Here is a 17,765-nt window from a genome sequence, read left to right on the forward strand (position 1 = left end):
CGACGAGGCACCGGAATGGCCTGAGGAGGTTGGTGATGAAGGACATGCGGAGCTCTCTGACTGCTGCTTTTCCCTCCACCAGGAGCCGGTTGGAGCTGTGGTGAGCACTGTGGTCCAGGAGAGGAGCATCCTGGGAGAAGGAATCAGCAGGATCACTGTGAGGGAGGACAGAGTGCGGGCCACTCTCTTCATACCGCCCAGTTAGTGTCCCCAGAACAGGGGATCGGGGTCCCTGGGTGTTACATGGAGCATCACTGGTATGAAAGGGAATCGGGTTCACCAGGTGTGCCATGGGGAATCAGAGTCACCAGGTGTGACATGGAGGATAGGGGTCACCGGGTGTAACAGGAGGTCAGGGTCACCAGGTGTGCCATGAGGAATTGGGGTCCCTGGGTGTGCCATGGGGGATTGGGGTCCCCAAGTGTGACACGGAGGAACATCAGAGTCCCCAGGTGCGACATGGAGGAACATCAGGGTCCCCAACTGTGACATGGAAAAACATCAGGGTCTGACATAGAGGAACATTGGGGTCACTGAGTATGACAGCATGACATGGAGGAGCATGGGGGTCCCTGGGTGTGACATGGAAAAACATCAAAGTCCCTGGGTGTGACATGGAGGGACATTAGGGTCCCCGAGTGTGACATGGAAGAATATGGGGGGTCACTGGGTATGAAAGCATAACATGGAGGAACCATCGGATCAGGGTCACTGGGTATGACATAGAGGAGTTTTTAACCCCTTGCCTTTTTTTTGGGGGGGGGGGGCGCAAGTAACTGGTCTTGCCTAGGGCGTAAAATAGTCTAGCACCGGCCCTGCCTGGGAACACTATAAGTCCATGCACACAATGACAGCCTTTCCTGTAAGGTTCAGCAGCTGCTGGTGACAAGGTGATGGAATGTTCTTCTTCACCTAAAACTTCATCTCCCCGCACCTAGTCCCATAGCTCTGCATAGCGATGCCACACACGGCCCCGCCCACCGGCAGCCACGTGACTGTGAGCTCACGCACCGTGCAGAGAGCAGAGCTAAGGTTACATAGAGCTTGGAAGAGAAAGCTGGAAGGCGGCGGGGAGGGGCGAGGAGTCTTGTCATAGAGAGAAGGGAGGCGGAGAGGGAAGAGACGGGCACCTTTGCTGCATGTAGCACGGAGGAGACGAGTGTGGAGGTAGGACTGGAGAGGAGAGGTGTATGGATATGAGGGGAGCAGTGTCCTGAGCTGTGTGACGTCTATTGTCAGCCCTCCATGGCCATCCTAGGCACTGTTCTATTTCTGGCTGTGTGTTCAGCTGCCGCCTCTAATCACCTGGCAAAGCCCTGGCTGACATGGTGCTGAGAGCCGGCCGGCCGGAGGAGGGTGAGCTGCCTACTGGGGTACATGGGGTTGGGGGTCACCGGTGGGCATCACTGAACTTCATACAACTCCCAACTACTGCTGACACTTGGATTGTTTATCTTCTGCTTTGTTGTTGTTTTGGAGCATCTGGTCCCCGCAGCTGTCAGGGATATCGGTGACATCACATGTCACACTGGAGGCTTCCTTGGAACTTGGGCAGCCTTGGAGCTGGACAGAGGAAATGCCATCTGCAGTGTTTAACCACAGGGTATCAGTTCTAGAGAAATCACTGCTCAGGGGGCTTTAAATGAAAATCAGGGGGTGTCCACACTGTCCAGATGGGGGGTGTCCATGCTGTCCAGATCGGGGGGTGTCCACGCTGCCCAGATCAGGGGGTGTCCACGCTGCCCAGATCAGGGGGTGTCCACGCTGCCCAGATCAGGGGGTGTCCACGCTGCCCAGATCAGGGGGTGTCCACGCTGCCCAGATCAGGGGGTGTCCACGCTGTCCAGATCAGGGGGTGTCCACGCTGCCCAGATCAGGGGGTGTCCACGCTGCCCAGATCAGGGGGTGTCCACGCTGTCCAGATCAGGGGGTGTCCACGCTGTCCAGATCAGGGGGTGTCCACGCTGTCCAGATCAGGGGGTGTCCACGCTGTCCAGATCAGGGGGTGTCCACGCTGTCCAGATCAGGGGGTGTCCACGCTGTCCAGATGGGGGGGTGTCCACGCTGCCCAGATCAGGAGGTGTCCACGCTGCCCAGATGGGGTGTCCACGCTGCCCAGATGGGGGGGTGTCCACGCTGCCCATATGGGGGGGTCTGCCCGCTGTCCATATCGGGGGGTCTGCCCGCTGTCCATATCAGGGGGGGGGGTCTGCCCACTGTCCATATCGGGGGTCTGCCCGCTGTCCATATCGGGGGGTCTGCTGATGGGCACTGCCCAGATTGGGGTGGGTCTGCACGCTGCCCAGATCGGGGGTGTCCACGCTGTCCATATCTGGGGGGTCTGCCCGCTGTCCATATCTGGGGGGTCTGCCCGCTGTCCATATCTGGGGGGTCTGCCCGCTGTCCATATCTGGGGGGGTCTGCCCGCTGTCCATATCTGGGGGGGTCTGCCCGCTGTCCATATCTGGGGGGGTCTGCCCGCTGTCCATATCGGGGGGTCTGCTGATGGGCACTGCCCAGATTGGGGGGTGTCCACGCTGCCCAGATTAGGGGGTGTCCACGCTGCCCAGATCAGGGGGTCTCCACACCTTGACCAGCAGGCCAAATACATCCCACTGCAAGGTTTTATCTGGCCTGATGTAAGAGGGGACTCTCATGTAAGGGGAAGGGGAAAGGCTCTGATGAGGACTCTTAAATGAGGGAGGGGGAATGCTGATGGGCACTGTCAAGTAAGGGGAGGTCTTTAATGGGGACAGTAACATGTAAGGTGGGGGAACTCTGATGGAGGCTCTCCTGTAAGGGGGAATCTGATGAGGATTTCATGTAAGTGGGGGACTCTCATGTAAGGGCGGCCACTCTGATGGGGACTCTCACGTAAGAGGTGAGACTCTGATGGGGACTATTGGGTGGGGGGGGGCACTGATTGGAACCCATGGCTGGGATCCTGATGGGATTTCTCATGTAAGGGAGGGGACTCTGATGGGGACTGTCACAAAAGAGGTTGGAATCTGATGGGAACTGAGGTCTCTGACGGGATCTCTCACATAATGGGTGGGACTTTGTTGGGGGCTGTCATGTAATGGAGAGGATCCTGATGGGGAATCTTGTGTAAGCGGGGGCTCTGATAGGAGACTCTTGTGTAAAAGGGGGGGGGACTCTGATGGAGACTCTTGTGTAAAAGGGGGGGGGGACTCTGATGGAGACTCTTGTGTAAGGGGGAGCGCTCTGATGGGGAATCTTGTGTAAGAGAGGAACTCTGATTGGGACTTTCATGTAAGGGAGACTGTGGCTGGGATTCTTCTATAAGGGAGGACTTTGATGGGAGCTTTCATATAAGGAAGAATGGTGATGTATGGGGGATTTTGATTGGTACGTAGATGTAACAGGGGGCTGTGATAGGGACTATCATGATTATTTTGAATTTTTTAGCTTTGTTTTGCTGAAGTTTTTTCTCCATTGTTCCAAAGCATATGCTAATTACAAAAAAATGATATGTCAGACTTTATAAATCTATGTAAGCAGTGTGGGGGTTGTTCTTTGCCTAATTCCCAGAGTTGAGCTTTAAGTCTTATCGGGCATGATGACCAGCCTGTTTGATATCTGGAAGAAAATGTAATTGATTTGAAAGTTCTTTTCAGATTTCTTTTGAAACTATTGAATCTTTCCTGTATTGGTCTTTTATTGCCTCCTTGGACATTCTTGGGGACATAAGCAGGGTGGGTTTGATTTAAATCACAATTTAAATCACTAGTAAAAAGTCTTGTTTTCAAATCATAATATTTAAAGAGCCACTGTCATCTGTCCCGCAGCGGCTCCTCCTCTGACCTGCTGTTGACTCACTGACAGTTCCATTCACTTTAATGGGATGGCTGGTGATGCGGCAGTGACACAACAAGGTGAGGGACATGGTAGCAGCACCATGATGGATATGAAATGACAGGTTCTCTTTAAATGTAAGGACTCATTCTTGCTGGTAGTTTGAATCCCTGATATATTTGCAAAAAAATTAAAGTTTCCTATTATTTATTTATTTTTTCCTGACCGCTTATTATTCCTAGAATAATAAGCTGTCAGGTTAGTATACCAGCGATATCAGAACCAATTTTAGGTTAAGATTTTACCCCCTTCCTGACCAGGCCCTATTTTGCGATTCGGCACTGCGTGACTTTAACAGACAATTGCGCGGTCGTGCGACGCTGTACCCAAATGAAATTGACGTCTTTTTTTTCTCACAAACAGAGGTTTCTTTTGGTGGTATTTGATCACCTGTGCGATTTTTACTTTTTGCGCTATAAACAAAAAAAAGAGCGACAATTTTGAAAAATTAACAATATTTTTCTCTTTTTTTTATATGAAATCCCCCCCCCCCCAAAAAAAAATGTAAAAATCAAAATTTTTCAACATTTTAGGCCAATTTGTTTTTTTCTGCATATGTTTGGTAAAAAAAATCACAATAAGCGTATTTTGATTGGTTTGCGCAAAAGTAATTGCGTTTACTAAGGGAAAGATTTTTGTAATTTTTATTGTTTTTTTTTTTTTTTTAACGAGTAATGGTGGCGATTTGCGTTTTTTTTTTTTTGTGCGACTGCGACATTGCGGCGGACAGATCGGACCATTGACTGACATTTTTGACACTTTTGGGGGTACCAGTGACATTACTACAGTAATCGGTGCTATACTTATGCACTGTTACTGTAAAAATGACACTGGCAGGGAAGGGGTTAACTTTATTAGAGATGCAGGGGTTAAATGTATCCCTAGGGGCGTGCCTCTAACTGTAAAGGGGTGTGGCTAGTGATGTAACCACAGAGACATACGATTCTACATAGCAGGACAGTATGATCTCTGCAGTTACATCAGGGAGAATGACAGACGGCTTTGTTTACATTAGCCTTTCTCCCTCTCCACCGGGTGACCGGCGGACATCGGGTCCGCCGGTCACATGCGCGGACATGTCAGGGAACGAGTGGGGGCGGGAGTGCGCCTCCGGCGGCGCGCGTTCGCCCCCTAGAGGCTCTCAGGCTAGCGAAGTAGTACTACGTCACTTTGCCTGTACGGGGCTGACCGCCACAGTAAATGTACTTGCGGCGGTCGGCAAGTGGTTAATAGGTTAATCATAGTTGAACTACTCAAATTCTTTTATTTAATGAAAACAATAACGTTATATTACATATTCTTGTATTTGCTTAAACATCAATGTTTAGTAACTAACTGAAGTGCATAAACAAAATATCTTTGAAAAAACAAACAAATGAACTTAAACTGAATATAAACTACTTCAAACATGGTCCTTTTATCACAGCACATCTTCTCATGTTTCATTCGGGCCACCAGGCACTTCATTAGAAAATATTCCAAAACTGGGTCTCTTTTAAGGCCTGTTGCCATTTTGCTCCTCAAGGGAGGAATAAAGCACTTCAAGCTATGTGCCAAAAGATCACAAGGTTTATAAGCTGCTTAGAAGGTTTTGCTTTCATTTTTACTGCTTGCTAGAGCTGCACAATTATTTGTTAAAAATTGCGATCTCGATTCACCCCACGATCCTAAAACGGCATGTCCTCGATTTTTACAGAGCCGTTCTCTGCTCGCTCGTAGCTGTCCAAAAAAAACAAAAAAAGAGCCTCCAGCAAATGTTTATTAAAATTGTTAAGGCTGCTAGAACTATAAACACAATGTTTTACAATGTATCATTTCCTTCTTTTAGATCAAAGGAATAAACTTCCTTTTTTGGGGAAAAAATCAGGATCTTTTTTTCTAAGCAAAAAAAAATTGTGATTCTCATTTTATCCCGAATCGTGCATCTCTACTGCTTGTCCTTCCTCCTCAGACTTAGAGCCTGGCACAGATGCATTTCTCTTCAAGCAATCATACAGTTTGTAGTGTACATAGATTTGCAAAACAATGTGATAAGCCCCCGTTCACACTAAGGCGACCTGGTCGCCTCACAGGTCGCCTCCCATAGGGAAGCTGCGGACCCGTTCTAATAGGAGCGACACAAGTCGCTCCAACTTAGAAATAGGGTCCGGAGCTTCTTTGGGGCGACCAGGAGGCGACCGCCATAGACTTCAATGTTATGAAGTCCGCGGCGGCCGCTCCGAGGTCGCGGTGCGAAGTAGCGTCGCCCCTATGTGAACGGGGGCTTAAGGAATATTCCTGAACTTTGTTTTATCTCATGGTTACTGTGAAATCGTTTGACTGTATCAATGCGGTGCATGTTATCTTAACTTGCAGAGCTTGGATTCATTGAATGAGTTTACCAATAATGTAAATTGTGCAGAATATACAGCCTCATGTTACATAAGTAAGCTCTAATTCATGCTGAATAAACTAAATTATTAATGTATCTTAAAAAGATTTTTTACTCCCAAAGCATTTTATTGAAATAAGTTTGATAAAAATCCCCAAAAATTGATTTAAATAAAAATCCGATTTAACCACGGCAGGCTGGCTTGGCTGCACGAACCGCCGTACCTGTAGTAGGCAGCAGGAAAGCCGTTCCAGAGGGCCGGTGGCCACGATTGCCGCCGGGCACCCGCCATCGCTCCCCATGTAGAGAGAATGACAGTCTGACCTTTGTTTTCTCTGGAATGAACACAGAGCGCTGTGATTCTCCTATTTAGGATCACAGGTCTCTGCATTGATTCCATAAGCCCATCCTCCACACAGTTAGAAAACACCCCCTACGCATAAACTTAACCCTCTGATCGCCCCTGGGTTACCCTTCCCTGCCAGTGTCATTATTACAGTAACAGTGCATATTTTTAACACTGATTACCGTAGTAATGTCACTGGTCCCCCCCCAAAAGTGTCAAAAATGTCAGACAGGGGTCCGATCTGTCCGCCACAATGTCGCAGTCCCGCTACAAATTGCTATAAACACATTTTTTGTTTATAGCACCATAAATAAAAATCACACAGGTGATCAAATACCACCAAAAGAAAGCTCCATTTGTGGGAAAAAAAGGACATCAATTTTATTAGGGTACAGCGTCGCACGACAGCGCAATTTTCAGTTAAAGTAATGCAGTGCCGAATCGCAAAAAATGGCCTGGTCTTTAAGGGGGCAAATCCTTCCGGTCCTCAAAAAAAAAATTAATAATTCGGACTTTTCTTTTTTTTTTTTTTTCTTTTAATCATCGATTTTTATCCACCCTGGACATAAGTATTGTGTTAAAGTGGAACTAACCCCTAAAAGTAAAGGCCCCATAGACTTTAATACACCTGAAATAAGCACAACGTGACCAATTTGTCGCATGTTTTCCAGCCAAACAGCTTTCTACCTCTTATCCCCTCCCCTAGTGCTTTTCTCTTGGCTAAAATAAAACATCTGCAGCTTGCATATACATGTAAGGCCTTGTTCATATCTGGCAATTTGGTATCACCGGAAGAATCGTCTCCATTCTACCCGGGATTCCAAATCACACAACAATAGTGGCAAAAAGCACAACACGTATTTGGGTGCTGTTCATTTTTAATCGGCACCTCAAACGTGGTGCGGTTTTGCCACGATCATCGCACAATAAATTGTGTGGCAATTTGCATCACACAAAGCTTGTCACCCAAAAAAAGAGCATGAGCTTCTTTTCGGCGACAAGCTTTATGCAGCTTTGCTGTGATTTATCACGGGCAAAACCGTGCCACATCTGAGGTGCCATTAAAAATAAATTTCACCCAAACGCCTAGCGTGTTTTGCCAATATTGCAGTGCGATTTGAGATTCCAGAAACCGTTCAGATCTTTACAAAAAGTCTTTTTATTTGGAGGTTGGTAAAGGTTCAACGTGGCTAATTGACCACCTCTTTGATGGCGTGGATCATTTTTCCATTTTTAGTGACCATTACTATTTACCACCAAAAAAAGGACGAATTTATTCTGAAAAAACAAAACAAAATAGGTATAATTCACCTAAATAAACTATTGGTTTACATAAAAAAAAAAATCACTTTGATTGCCAGCATTCAAACAGAATTCACAAATATTACATGTAATAATTGTAGTGCGTGTGAAGTGTCAGTTTCGTCGGCTTCTGAGGCTTACAGCAAATATGACGTTTTCTTAGGTCTGTTCACAGCGTTCTCGCACAGCCATCGCAAACAGGTGTTATCGAAGTTGGCTTCAGAGGGGCGCAGTGTCTCTGAGCTATATAAACTTTTTGTTTACTCCACAGGTAAACTGCCTTATATGCTGGCCTGTAAATAGGATTTGGGGGTTGAAATTTTAAAGGAGGAATGGAGGGAATGGTCTATGCAGACCTATACAGTGCTTTGAAAAAGTATTCATACCCTTTGAAATAATCCACATTTTGTCATGTTACAACCAAAAATGTAGATGTATTTTATGTGATAGACCAATACAAAGTGGCACATAATTGTGAAGAGAAAGGAAAATGATAGATGGTTTTCACAATTTTTTACAAATAAATATCTGAAAAGTGTGGCATTCTTTTGTATTCAGCCCCCTTTACTCTGATACCCCTAACTAAAATCTAGTGGAACCAATTGCCTTCAGAAGTCACTTAACCACTTTACCACGGGAGGATTTTGCTGTCTTACGTCCAGGCCACTTTTTGCGATTCGGCACTGTGCGAATTTAACTGACAATTGCGTGGTCGTGCGACGCCGTACCCAAACCAAATTTACGTCCTTTTTTTCCCACAAACAGCTTTCTTTTGGTGGTATTTGATCACCTGTGCGATTTTTACTTTTTGCGCTATAAACAAAAAAAGAGTGTAAATTTTGAAAAAAAAATTTTATATGAAATTCCCCCCCAAAAAAATGTAAAAATCACAATTTTTTTACATTTTTGGCCAATTTGTTTTCTGCTACCTATGTTTTGGAAAAAAAAATCACAATAAGCTTATTTTGATTGGTTTGCACAAAAGTTATTGCGTTTACTAACTAAGGGAAAGATTTCTGTCATTTAACGAGTAATGGTGGCGATCTGCGATTTTATTTTTTTTGCGGGACTGCTACATTGCGGCGGACAGATCGGACCCTTGACTGACATTTTTGACACTGTTGGGAGTACCAGTGACATTACTGCAGTAATCAGTGCTATAAATATGCACTGTTACTGTAAAAATGACACTGGCAGGGAAGGGGTTAATTTTATTGGAGAGGGAGGGGTTAATGCATGCCTGGTGCTTACTGACGTGTGTGGGGGGAGGTGACTGAGTGACACAGGGACAGATCGCAGGTTCAGCTATGCTGAACCCTGCATTCTGACCCTGTCTGTCACTTAGGAGATCTGCCCGCTTTGTTTACACAAGCGGGCGGATCTCCAGACTCGATTCCCCGACGATCGGGGAAGAGCAGCGGCGATCGCCGCCACTCCTCCCCTGGCCCGACTCCCGCTGTGACTGAATACAGCAGGAGCGAGCCTCCGGCGGCGCGCGCCGCCCACAAGGGGAGGAGTCCAGCGACGTAGGTCTACGTCGCTGGACGGGAACGAGCCACTTTGCCGCAGTACGGTCAACGTGACCGGTCGGCAAGTGGTTAATTAGTAAATAATATCCCAAGCTTTGAACATCTCATGGAGCACTGTTCAAGCCATCTGAAAATGGAAAGAGTATGGCACAACTTCAAACCTAGGACATGGCTGTCCACCTAAACTGACAGGCCGGGCAAGGAGCGCATTAATCAGAGAAGCAGCCAAGAGGCCCATGGTAACTCTGGATGAGTAGCAGAGATCCACAGCTCAGGTGGTAGAATCTGTCCACAGGACAACTTTTTAGTCATGCATTCCACAAATCTGGCCTTAATGGAAGAGTGGCAGAAAAAGCCATAAGAAGTCCCATTTGCAGTTTGCGAGAAGCTATGTGGGGGGACACAGCAAACATGTGGCAGAAGGTGCTCTAGTCAGATTAGACCACAATGAAACTTTTTGGCCTAAAAGGAAAACTCTTTGTGTGGCGGAAAACTAACCCTGCACATCACCCTGAACACTCCATCCACACCGTGAAACATGTTGGTAGCAGCATCATGTTGTGGGGATGCTTTTCTTCAGCGAGGACAGGAAAGCCGGTCAGAGTTGATGGGAAGATGGATGGAGCCAAATACAGGGCAATCTTAGAAGAAAACCTGTTAGAGTCTGCAAAAGACTTGAGACTGGGGGCGAAGGTTCACCTTCCAGCAGGACAACGACCCTAAACATACAGCCAGAGCTACAATGGAATGGTTTAGATTAAAGCATATTCATGTCTTAGAATGGCCCAGTCAAAGTCCAGACCTAAATCCAATTGAGAATATGTGGCGAGACTTGAAAATTGCTGTTTAGACGCTCTCCATCCAATCTGACAGAGCTTGAGTTTTTTTGCAAAGAAGAATGGGCAAAATGTCACTTTCAAGATGTGCAAAGTTGGTAGAGACATACCCCAAAAGACTTGCACCTGTAATTGCATTGAAATGTGGTTCTACAAAGTATTGATGCAGGGGGTATGAATACAAATGGATGCCACACTTTTCAGATATTTAATTGCAAAAAAATATGAAAACCATTTATCATTTTCCTTCCACTTCACAATTATGTGCCACTTTGTGTTGGTCTATCACATAAAACAATAATAAAATACATTTACGCTTTTGGTTGTAACATGACAAAATATGGAAAATTTAAAGGGGTATGAATATTTTTTCAAGGCACTGTTGGGGCATTATGAATATTTCCCTGGTAGAGGAAGGTTTTAAGGTGGTCTCCCATTGGTATTTAGTGCGCCTACACCGAATGTTCTCAAATTCTTCGGGCCTTTTGCTTTCGAGGTTTTGGGCAGGTGGTCTTAAAGTTCCACATGTGGTGGTCATGTGGTAAGGTTTGGCGATTCTGGATCAGAGCCCATAACTTAATATACTCTGGGACCATAGTAAATGTTATCAAAGACCCCAAAAAAGCTCTACTTAGAGAGAGTGGAGTTCCACTTTATCAACATTGACTCATTTTAATAATTTTGCTGCTAGCATTGGCAAATAGATAGGAAGGTATATCATATTTACTTGTTTTTAAACTTTTTATTACATTTCTTCAGTTACTTCCTGGTTTCCAGTCCTAGGCAAATGATGTCATACATCCCAGAAGTCTTCAGGAGGGGAGGATTTCTGACCTAAGCACATCCTCCTGCTTGCATGCCTGAGCTAAGGGCAGATGGATACCAGGAAGTAAATACTACATGAGTTATCTGCCCTTACCCAAGATGGCCAGAAATGCTTGGGGGTGTTTTTTTAAAGTGATTTCTCAGGACAATAAAGCATGGAGACATGGATGGATGGGTGAGTTTGCATTGTATAATATAAAATTAACGAAATGGCGTCTTTTGGTTTAAGTGCTCAGATGCAGTGTAGTGGAGGAGATACCCCAACATTTGCAAGCTCTAATTTACTTTGTTTCTAGCAGCCAAAATTGCTATTACCACTGCCTGGAAGAAACCTGTGGTTGAGTTGGCAGTAATGGATAATGACTAATGAAAAGTTGGTCAGCACACTTCATGACACTGCTCTCCGGTTTAAAAGGGTCTGGAACTCTTGGATTCAATATCTTCAAACTCTCTTGTATAGGGAGTACTCTGGTGGTGGCCTGGGGTGTGGATGGAGTTGAGATCTCGATTCCTTCTCTCTGCTCTCCTCTAGTTTCTTCTTTCTTTTCTTCTACTTTTATTCATCTTTCCTCCCTCTTCTTTCCCTTTCTTTCCAGCTTTACCTGCCCTTTCCATCTATTTCTTGAGAATGGTTGGACTTCTCTGCTTATGCAAAGTGCTTCTCATTTAATGTGTGGTTGGGGGAACATGTTTTGTGTTTGTTGTAATTCACTTATCTTTCCCTGCCCCGACAGGCAGAGCAAAAAGAGCAGGGGTCTCTCTCTACGGGATTCTCGATTCTACCTACCCCCCCCCCCCCGCATAGTCTAAAGCAGGGATCCTCAAACTACAGCCCTCCAGCTGTTGTGGAACTACACGTCCAATGAGGCATTGTAAAACTCTGACATTCACAGACTTGACTAGGCATGATGGGAATTGTAGTTCCTGAACAACTGGAGGGCCATAGTTTGAAGACACCTGGTCTAAAGTTTCACTCACAGTTTGGGTTCTCTTTCTTTCTTTTTTTTTTTTTTTTTTTTTGCAAGTTTGGAACAATATTGCAAATTCCTACTGGTGACCTTAATTACAATTGTTGTAATTTCCAAGTTAACACTTTATGCATTATGGTTTTGCACTTCACTTTCGGATGATTCAAGCGAGGCCAATTATTGGAGGTCCTATTTTTGTATGTTTATGTCTACCTTTCTAACCTTTTGTAAAACACTTTCAATTAATACTACTGAAACAGAAATTTCCATTTGTTGCCTTCCGCAGGACGAATGTAACATTCGATCCAAGAAAAATAGGAGTACAAGAGTCAAGGAACATTGGACCAGTAGAGAAAATAGCCGAACTCTATAGGCTAAAAAATTTCTACCAGAAGAAATAATGTGAGGGATTCTGCACTGTGTATAAAGTGCATGGAGATTCTTGTATTTGCCTTGCTTGAGGTAATCCCGGCAAACATTCTGCTAAATCTTTGTGTATTAGTACTGCTTGAACCTTAAAGTGATGTACCCCAAAAGCTTGGATGTTAGTGCAAATGACAAAATAAAAATCAGAGAGTAATCAATTGTTCTGTACTTACCACCAACAGTGTAATGAATTGGGAACTGCTCTACAGAATTGATACACTGTTGCGGGCACTGTTAGGGCCTTTTCACACGGGCTTTCCGATCAGGTCCGTCTGTCAGTTTTTCAGGCAGACCAGATCGGATGCTCTATGCACCTCTGTGGAACAGCGGATGTAATCAGTGACATCTCCGCTGACACCCGCTGCTCTCCGATCCTGTCTGTGAAATTCAGATGGATGGAAACCCTTAGGCCCTATTAATACCTGAGCAATTTTCAGCTCGTAAAAACACTCCTCTCTGAAGTCTCGAAACGCACAAGCAAAACCCTATTCATTTCAATGGGCCCTTTTCAGATCTGAGTGTTTGTCGCCTGAAGCTCAAAAACGTACATGAGCTTCTTTTTTTGGCAGATTACAAGCATTTTTGTTCGAATTCAGTGCTTGCCTCCAAACACCTGCAAAAAATGCCTAAAAAAAACGACTAAAAACGATACGCTCAGGTGTGAATGGAGCCTATTTTCCATCCATCTGGAGGATCAGATCGGATGAAAACAGACAGGCGGTCCGTTTTCATCCAATCTTCCATAGAGGAGAGCAGGGCTTTGACAGGTCTGTCTCTGCAAGGTAAGAGGAGGCGGAGCCATCATCCGCCTGCTCAACGGGGAGTGGCAGATCGATCCCTGCTGGGCGGAAAGCCCGTGTTGGAAGGACCCTTACTGGCTTGCTAATGCCTAGTACAGAAGAATATTGGATGAATGGTGGTCTGCTTTTTTTTGGCATGCTAGTTTCATATAAAAAACAAATAGGTTAATTGAGTTTCCGAAAAATTCTCGAAACGCAGAATACAACTTCCTGCAATGATGTAATGTATTCTTTCATTTGTGAGCATGCGCAGTCTTGTTCACTCAATTTCTTATGAACGAATACTGTACTGATTAAAGAAAATCGTTCGTTCTGTTATCGTGCAAGAAACCTTTTCGTACTTGTCCCTTCAGATATTTTTGCATGATCGGCTCTTGAAAAGCTGTGTACTAAAGATCAGATTATCAGGCAATCGCTTAGAAAGTGTTAGGGATGCACCGAAATGAAATTCTTGGCCGAAGCCGAATAGTAATGAAATGCTTGGCCGAAGGCCGAATACCGAACGCGGTGTTTCGCATTTTTTAACATAAAATATGCCCATTAGCGTGCCCCTTAACATAAAATATGCCCATCAGAGTGCCCCTTAACATAAAATATGCTCATCAGAGTGCCCCTTAACATAAAATATGCTCATCAGCATGTCCCTTAGCATAAAATAAGGGGCACGCTGATGGGCACTATTTATGTTAGGGGGCACTCTGATGGGCAAAACAAAACATTTAAATCAGCATTGCTCTTAACATAAAATATGCCCATTAGCGTGCCCCTTAAAATGAAATATGCCCATCATAGTGCCCCTTAACATAAAATATGCTCATCAGCATGTCCCTTAGCATAAAATAAGGGGCACACTGTTGGCCACATTTTATGTCAAGGGGCACTTTATAGGGCACTCTAATATAATTAGCATGGCAAGTGGCAACAACCTATGGCAGTCTGCACACTAATGCTTGTGCAGCTGCCAGCTACCGTATTCTTCTCCCCCAAATGTGCTCAGCTCCACATCACATACCTCAACTGCAGCCAGAGCCAAAAGCCGCGAACAGGGGGGCGGGGCGTGGACCTGGTGTGAAGGAGCCGCCAGTCAGGAGCAGGGGGCGGGACGCGCGCGTGACGTCACACCCCCTACGCAATGAGGAAGGTGAGCGGTCAGGGCGGAAGCTACAGAGGAACATTGCATAGATTATCAGAGGGTTACTTACTGCAGAGGACATTTTTTACGAAGGTGAGACATTGTTCGGCTCAAAATTATTCGGCCTTTTGATTTATTCGGCCGAACACCGAAAGTGCCATTTTTTCTATTTTCGGCCGAATAATGTTCGGCCGCCGAATATTCGGTGCATCCCTAGAAAGTGTTTTTTTTTTTTTTTTTCAAAAATTTTCATTGTGTGTATTAGCCATGCTTTGATTTTTTAGATGCAAGGGAAGCCTATTGTCACTCCTATCTCATTAAGATGCATTATTGGCACGTTGTGCACGTATTTGAGTTGCGTTAAAAAACACTCCTCTGTGTTGGTTTTCTATTGTACGGATTCTTGCACTATCATCTTGGCTGGTAATGATTTCTTAACCACTTTACCTCTGCTCACTGTGCTGCTACTGCGGCACAGTGGCTCGTTATCATTTGGCGACGTAGACCTACGTCACCAGACATTCCCCTCTCTCGGCGGCGCGCTCGCGATGTTTTCAGTCACAGCGGGATTTGGGTCAGGGGATCGAGTGTGGAGTGTAAATTTCCCGTAGTTAGTAGCTGCGATAACTTTTGCGCAAACCAATCAAAATACGCTTATTGCAATTTTTTTTTTTTTTTTTTTTTATGTAGCAGAAAACAAATTGGCCTAAAATGTTAAATTTTGATTTTTACATTTTTTGGGGGGGGGGGGAATTTTTATATAAAAAAAAAATGTGAAAAATATTGTTGTTTTTTCAAAATTGACGCTCTTTTTTTGTTTATAGCGCAAAAAGTGAAAATCGCACAGATGATCAAATACCACCAAAAGAAAGCTCTATTTGTGGGGGAAAAAAAGGACGTCAATTTAATTTGGGTACAGCGTCGCACGACCGCGCAATTGTCCGTTAAATTAACGCAGTGCCGAATCGCAAAATATGGCCTGGTCAGGAATGGGGTAAAATCTTCCGGTCTTCAAGCGGTTAAAAATACGCTCATTGAGAATTTTTTTGTCAAAGACATGTATCTAAATACATTTTGGCCTAAATATATGACAAAAATTTAATATATTGGATATTTTTTAACTGTCAAATTAGAAAAATATTGTTTTTTCAAAATTGTCGCATTTTTTTTATTAATATCGCAAAAAATAAAAATCGCAGAGATGATCAAATACCACCAAAAAAAAAGCTCTGTTTATGGAAAAAAAAGGACGTAAATTTTGTTTGGGTATGGCATTGCATGACTGTGCAATTGTCAGTTAAAGTCGCATAGTGCCGAATCGCAAAAAAGTGGCCCAGACGTAAGAAAGCAAAATCCTCCGGTGGTAAAGTGGTTAATGCATCTCAAACACGCTGTAAACACCATAGGGGTGCAAATGGCATGTTTGCTGTGCATTTATATTGACGTAAATGGAGGCTTTGGGGAGCAGTAAAGCCAGCTGAACGCTACATGTCGGATACATTTTGGCGCAGCGCAAAGTGTTGCAAACATGACCAGGGGAACAACACTGTCCACTGTAATGCACATAATAGACACAGAGCATTGACAGGTGTTCGTAAAGCTTCAAAATTGCAAATGAAACACTGTCTGCAACTTTGTATCTGTTCTGTATAGTAATTCACTCTGCAGTAGCTGATTCATTACACTATGGTGTGTGCTTACATCTGTGGGATGAGCCATCAGTGCTCACACAGCCGGTGTAACGTTAAAAAACCATACCCCGTGAAGAAACCATACCCTCGTCACTTCCGGTCTGAAACAGCTGAGCAGTGCGCATGCTCAGAGCCCCGGATACGCAATTGAACATGAAAGAATTTGAGAAGTGCGCATGCTCGGTGGGCATGAAATTATAACGGCACTGTGTCTAATGTTCTAATTGCGGCGGGTACAATAAAACACTTCGGCTGCAACATCAATCATCTCCTCTGCTATCGCTGTAACTTCCCTCATCTCCGGTAATAAATATAAAAGCGGCGGCGGGTGTATGAGATGTAAATGACGGCGACCGCGGCTCTGTGATCCGCTTTTATATTTATTACCGGAGATGAGGGAAGTGACAGGGGAAGGAGCGGAGATGACTGATGTTGCATAGGAGCTGTTTTAATGTAAGCGCCGCAAGTTTAACTACCGTGAGAAATCCATACCCTCCGTAGGTGCCCGGAAGTGACGAGGGTATGGTTTTCTCACGGGTATGGTTTTTTCACAGAACACCGGTATAGCAGTCCTAGGATTTGAAATCCCCAATCTTCTCCCTCTTCTTTCTGCAGTGCTTCTGGGATGGATCAGTGTGATTCTGATTGGTCAGTGCCTGCACAGAGCATTGCTCTGATACATCCCGTAAGAGCTGCAGAAAGAAAAGGGAGAAGTGAGGATTTCAAATACATTTAGAACTATGTAGGCACTATAACTGCCAAACTGCACTATTTAACTGACCAAAAATGCAGCAAGCAAGCTTTCGAAGCCTAGATTCACTAGATGTGGTGCAAATTCACAATGAATATGCTGCAGATTTGGCACCGCATCTAGATCGCAACCCATCCATGGCAACTGATTGCAAAATGTATGTTAAGTTGTACAGTGGATATAAATATATACCCCTGTTAAAATGTAAGGTTTATGTGATGTAAAAAAAATGAGACAAAGATAAATCCTATCAGAACTTTTTCCACCTTTTTAATGTGACCTATAAACTGATCAACTCAGTTGAAAAACAAACTGAAATATTTTCGGTGGAGGTATGTAAGAATAAAAAACCTTAAATAATATGGTTGCATAAGTGTGCACACCCTTAAACCAATACTTTGTTGAAGCATCTTTTGATTTTATTGCAGCACTTAGTCTTTTTGGGTATGAGTCTTATAGCATGGAACATCTTGACCTGGCAATATTTGCCCACTCTTTTTTTTGCAAAAACACTCCCAAGTCTGTCAGGTTGTGAGGGGATCTCCTGTGCACAGCCCTCTTCAGATCAGCCCACAGATTTCAATTCGGATTCAGATCTGAGCCATTCCAAAACTTAAATCTTCTTCTGGTGAAGCCATTCCTTTGTTGATTTGGATTTACAGTATGCTGTGGGTCATTGTCATGCTGAAAGATGAAGTTCCTCTTCATGTTCAGCTTTCTAGCAGAAGCCTAAAGGTTTTATGCCAACATTGACTGATATTTGGAACTGTTCATAATTCCCTCTATCTTGATTAAGGTCCCTGTTCCAGCTGAAGAAAAACAGCCCCAAAGCATGATTCTGCCACCATAATGCTTCACGGTGGGTATGGTGTTCTTTTGGTGATGTGCAGTGTTGTTTTTGTACCAAACATA

The 17,765-nt window shown here is 44.5% G+C and overlaps 1 protein-coding gene across 6 annotated transcripts in view; it reads left to right on the top strand.

The window, feature by feature from the left end:
- The first annotated feature begins 1,049 nt into the window (after positions 1–1,049).
- DCAF6 (DDB1 and CUL4 associated factor 6) overlaps positions 1,050–17,765 on the top strand; it is a 178,133-nt gene continuing 161,417 nt past the window's right edge. For 4 of the 6 annotated variants that reach the window (XM_082244794.1, XM_082244798.1, XM_082244799.1 and 1 more), the window contains exon 1: positions 1,050–1,167. The gene's annotated coding sequence lies outside the window, so the exon portion shown is untranslated. Of the gene's footprint in view, positions 1,189–8,143; positions 8,167–17,765 lie in introns of those variants that run through there. The other 2 variants (XM_082244795.1, XM_082244796.1) reach the window with 2 other exon arrangements.

This window comes from Pelophylax lessonae (assembly GCF_965119305.1).
Source record: "Pelophylax lessonae genome assembly, chromosome: 2".
Classification (NCBI taxonomy): Eukaryota; Metazoa; Chordata; class Amphibia; order Anura; family Ranidae; genus Pelophylax; species Pelophylax lessonae.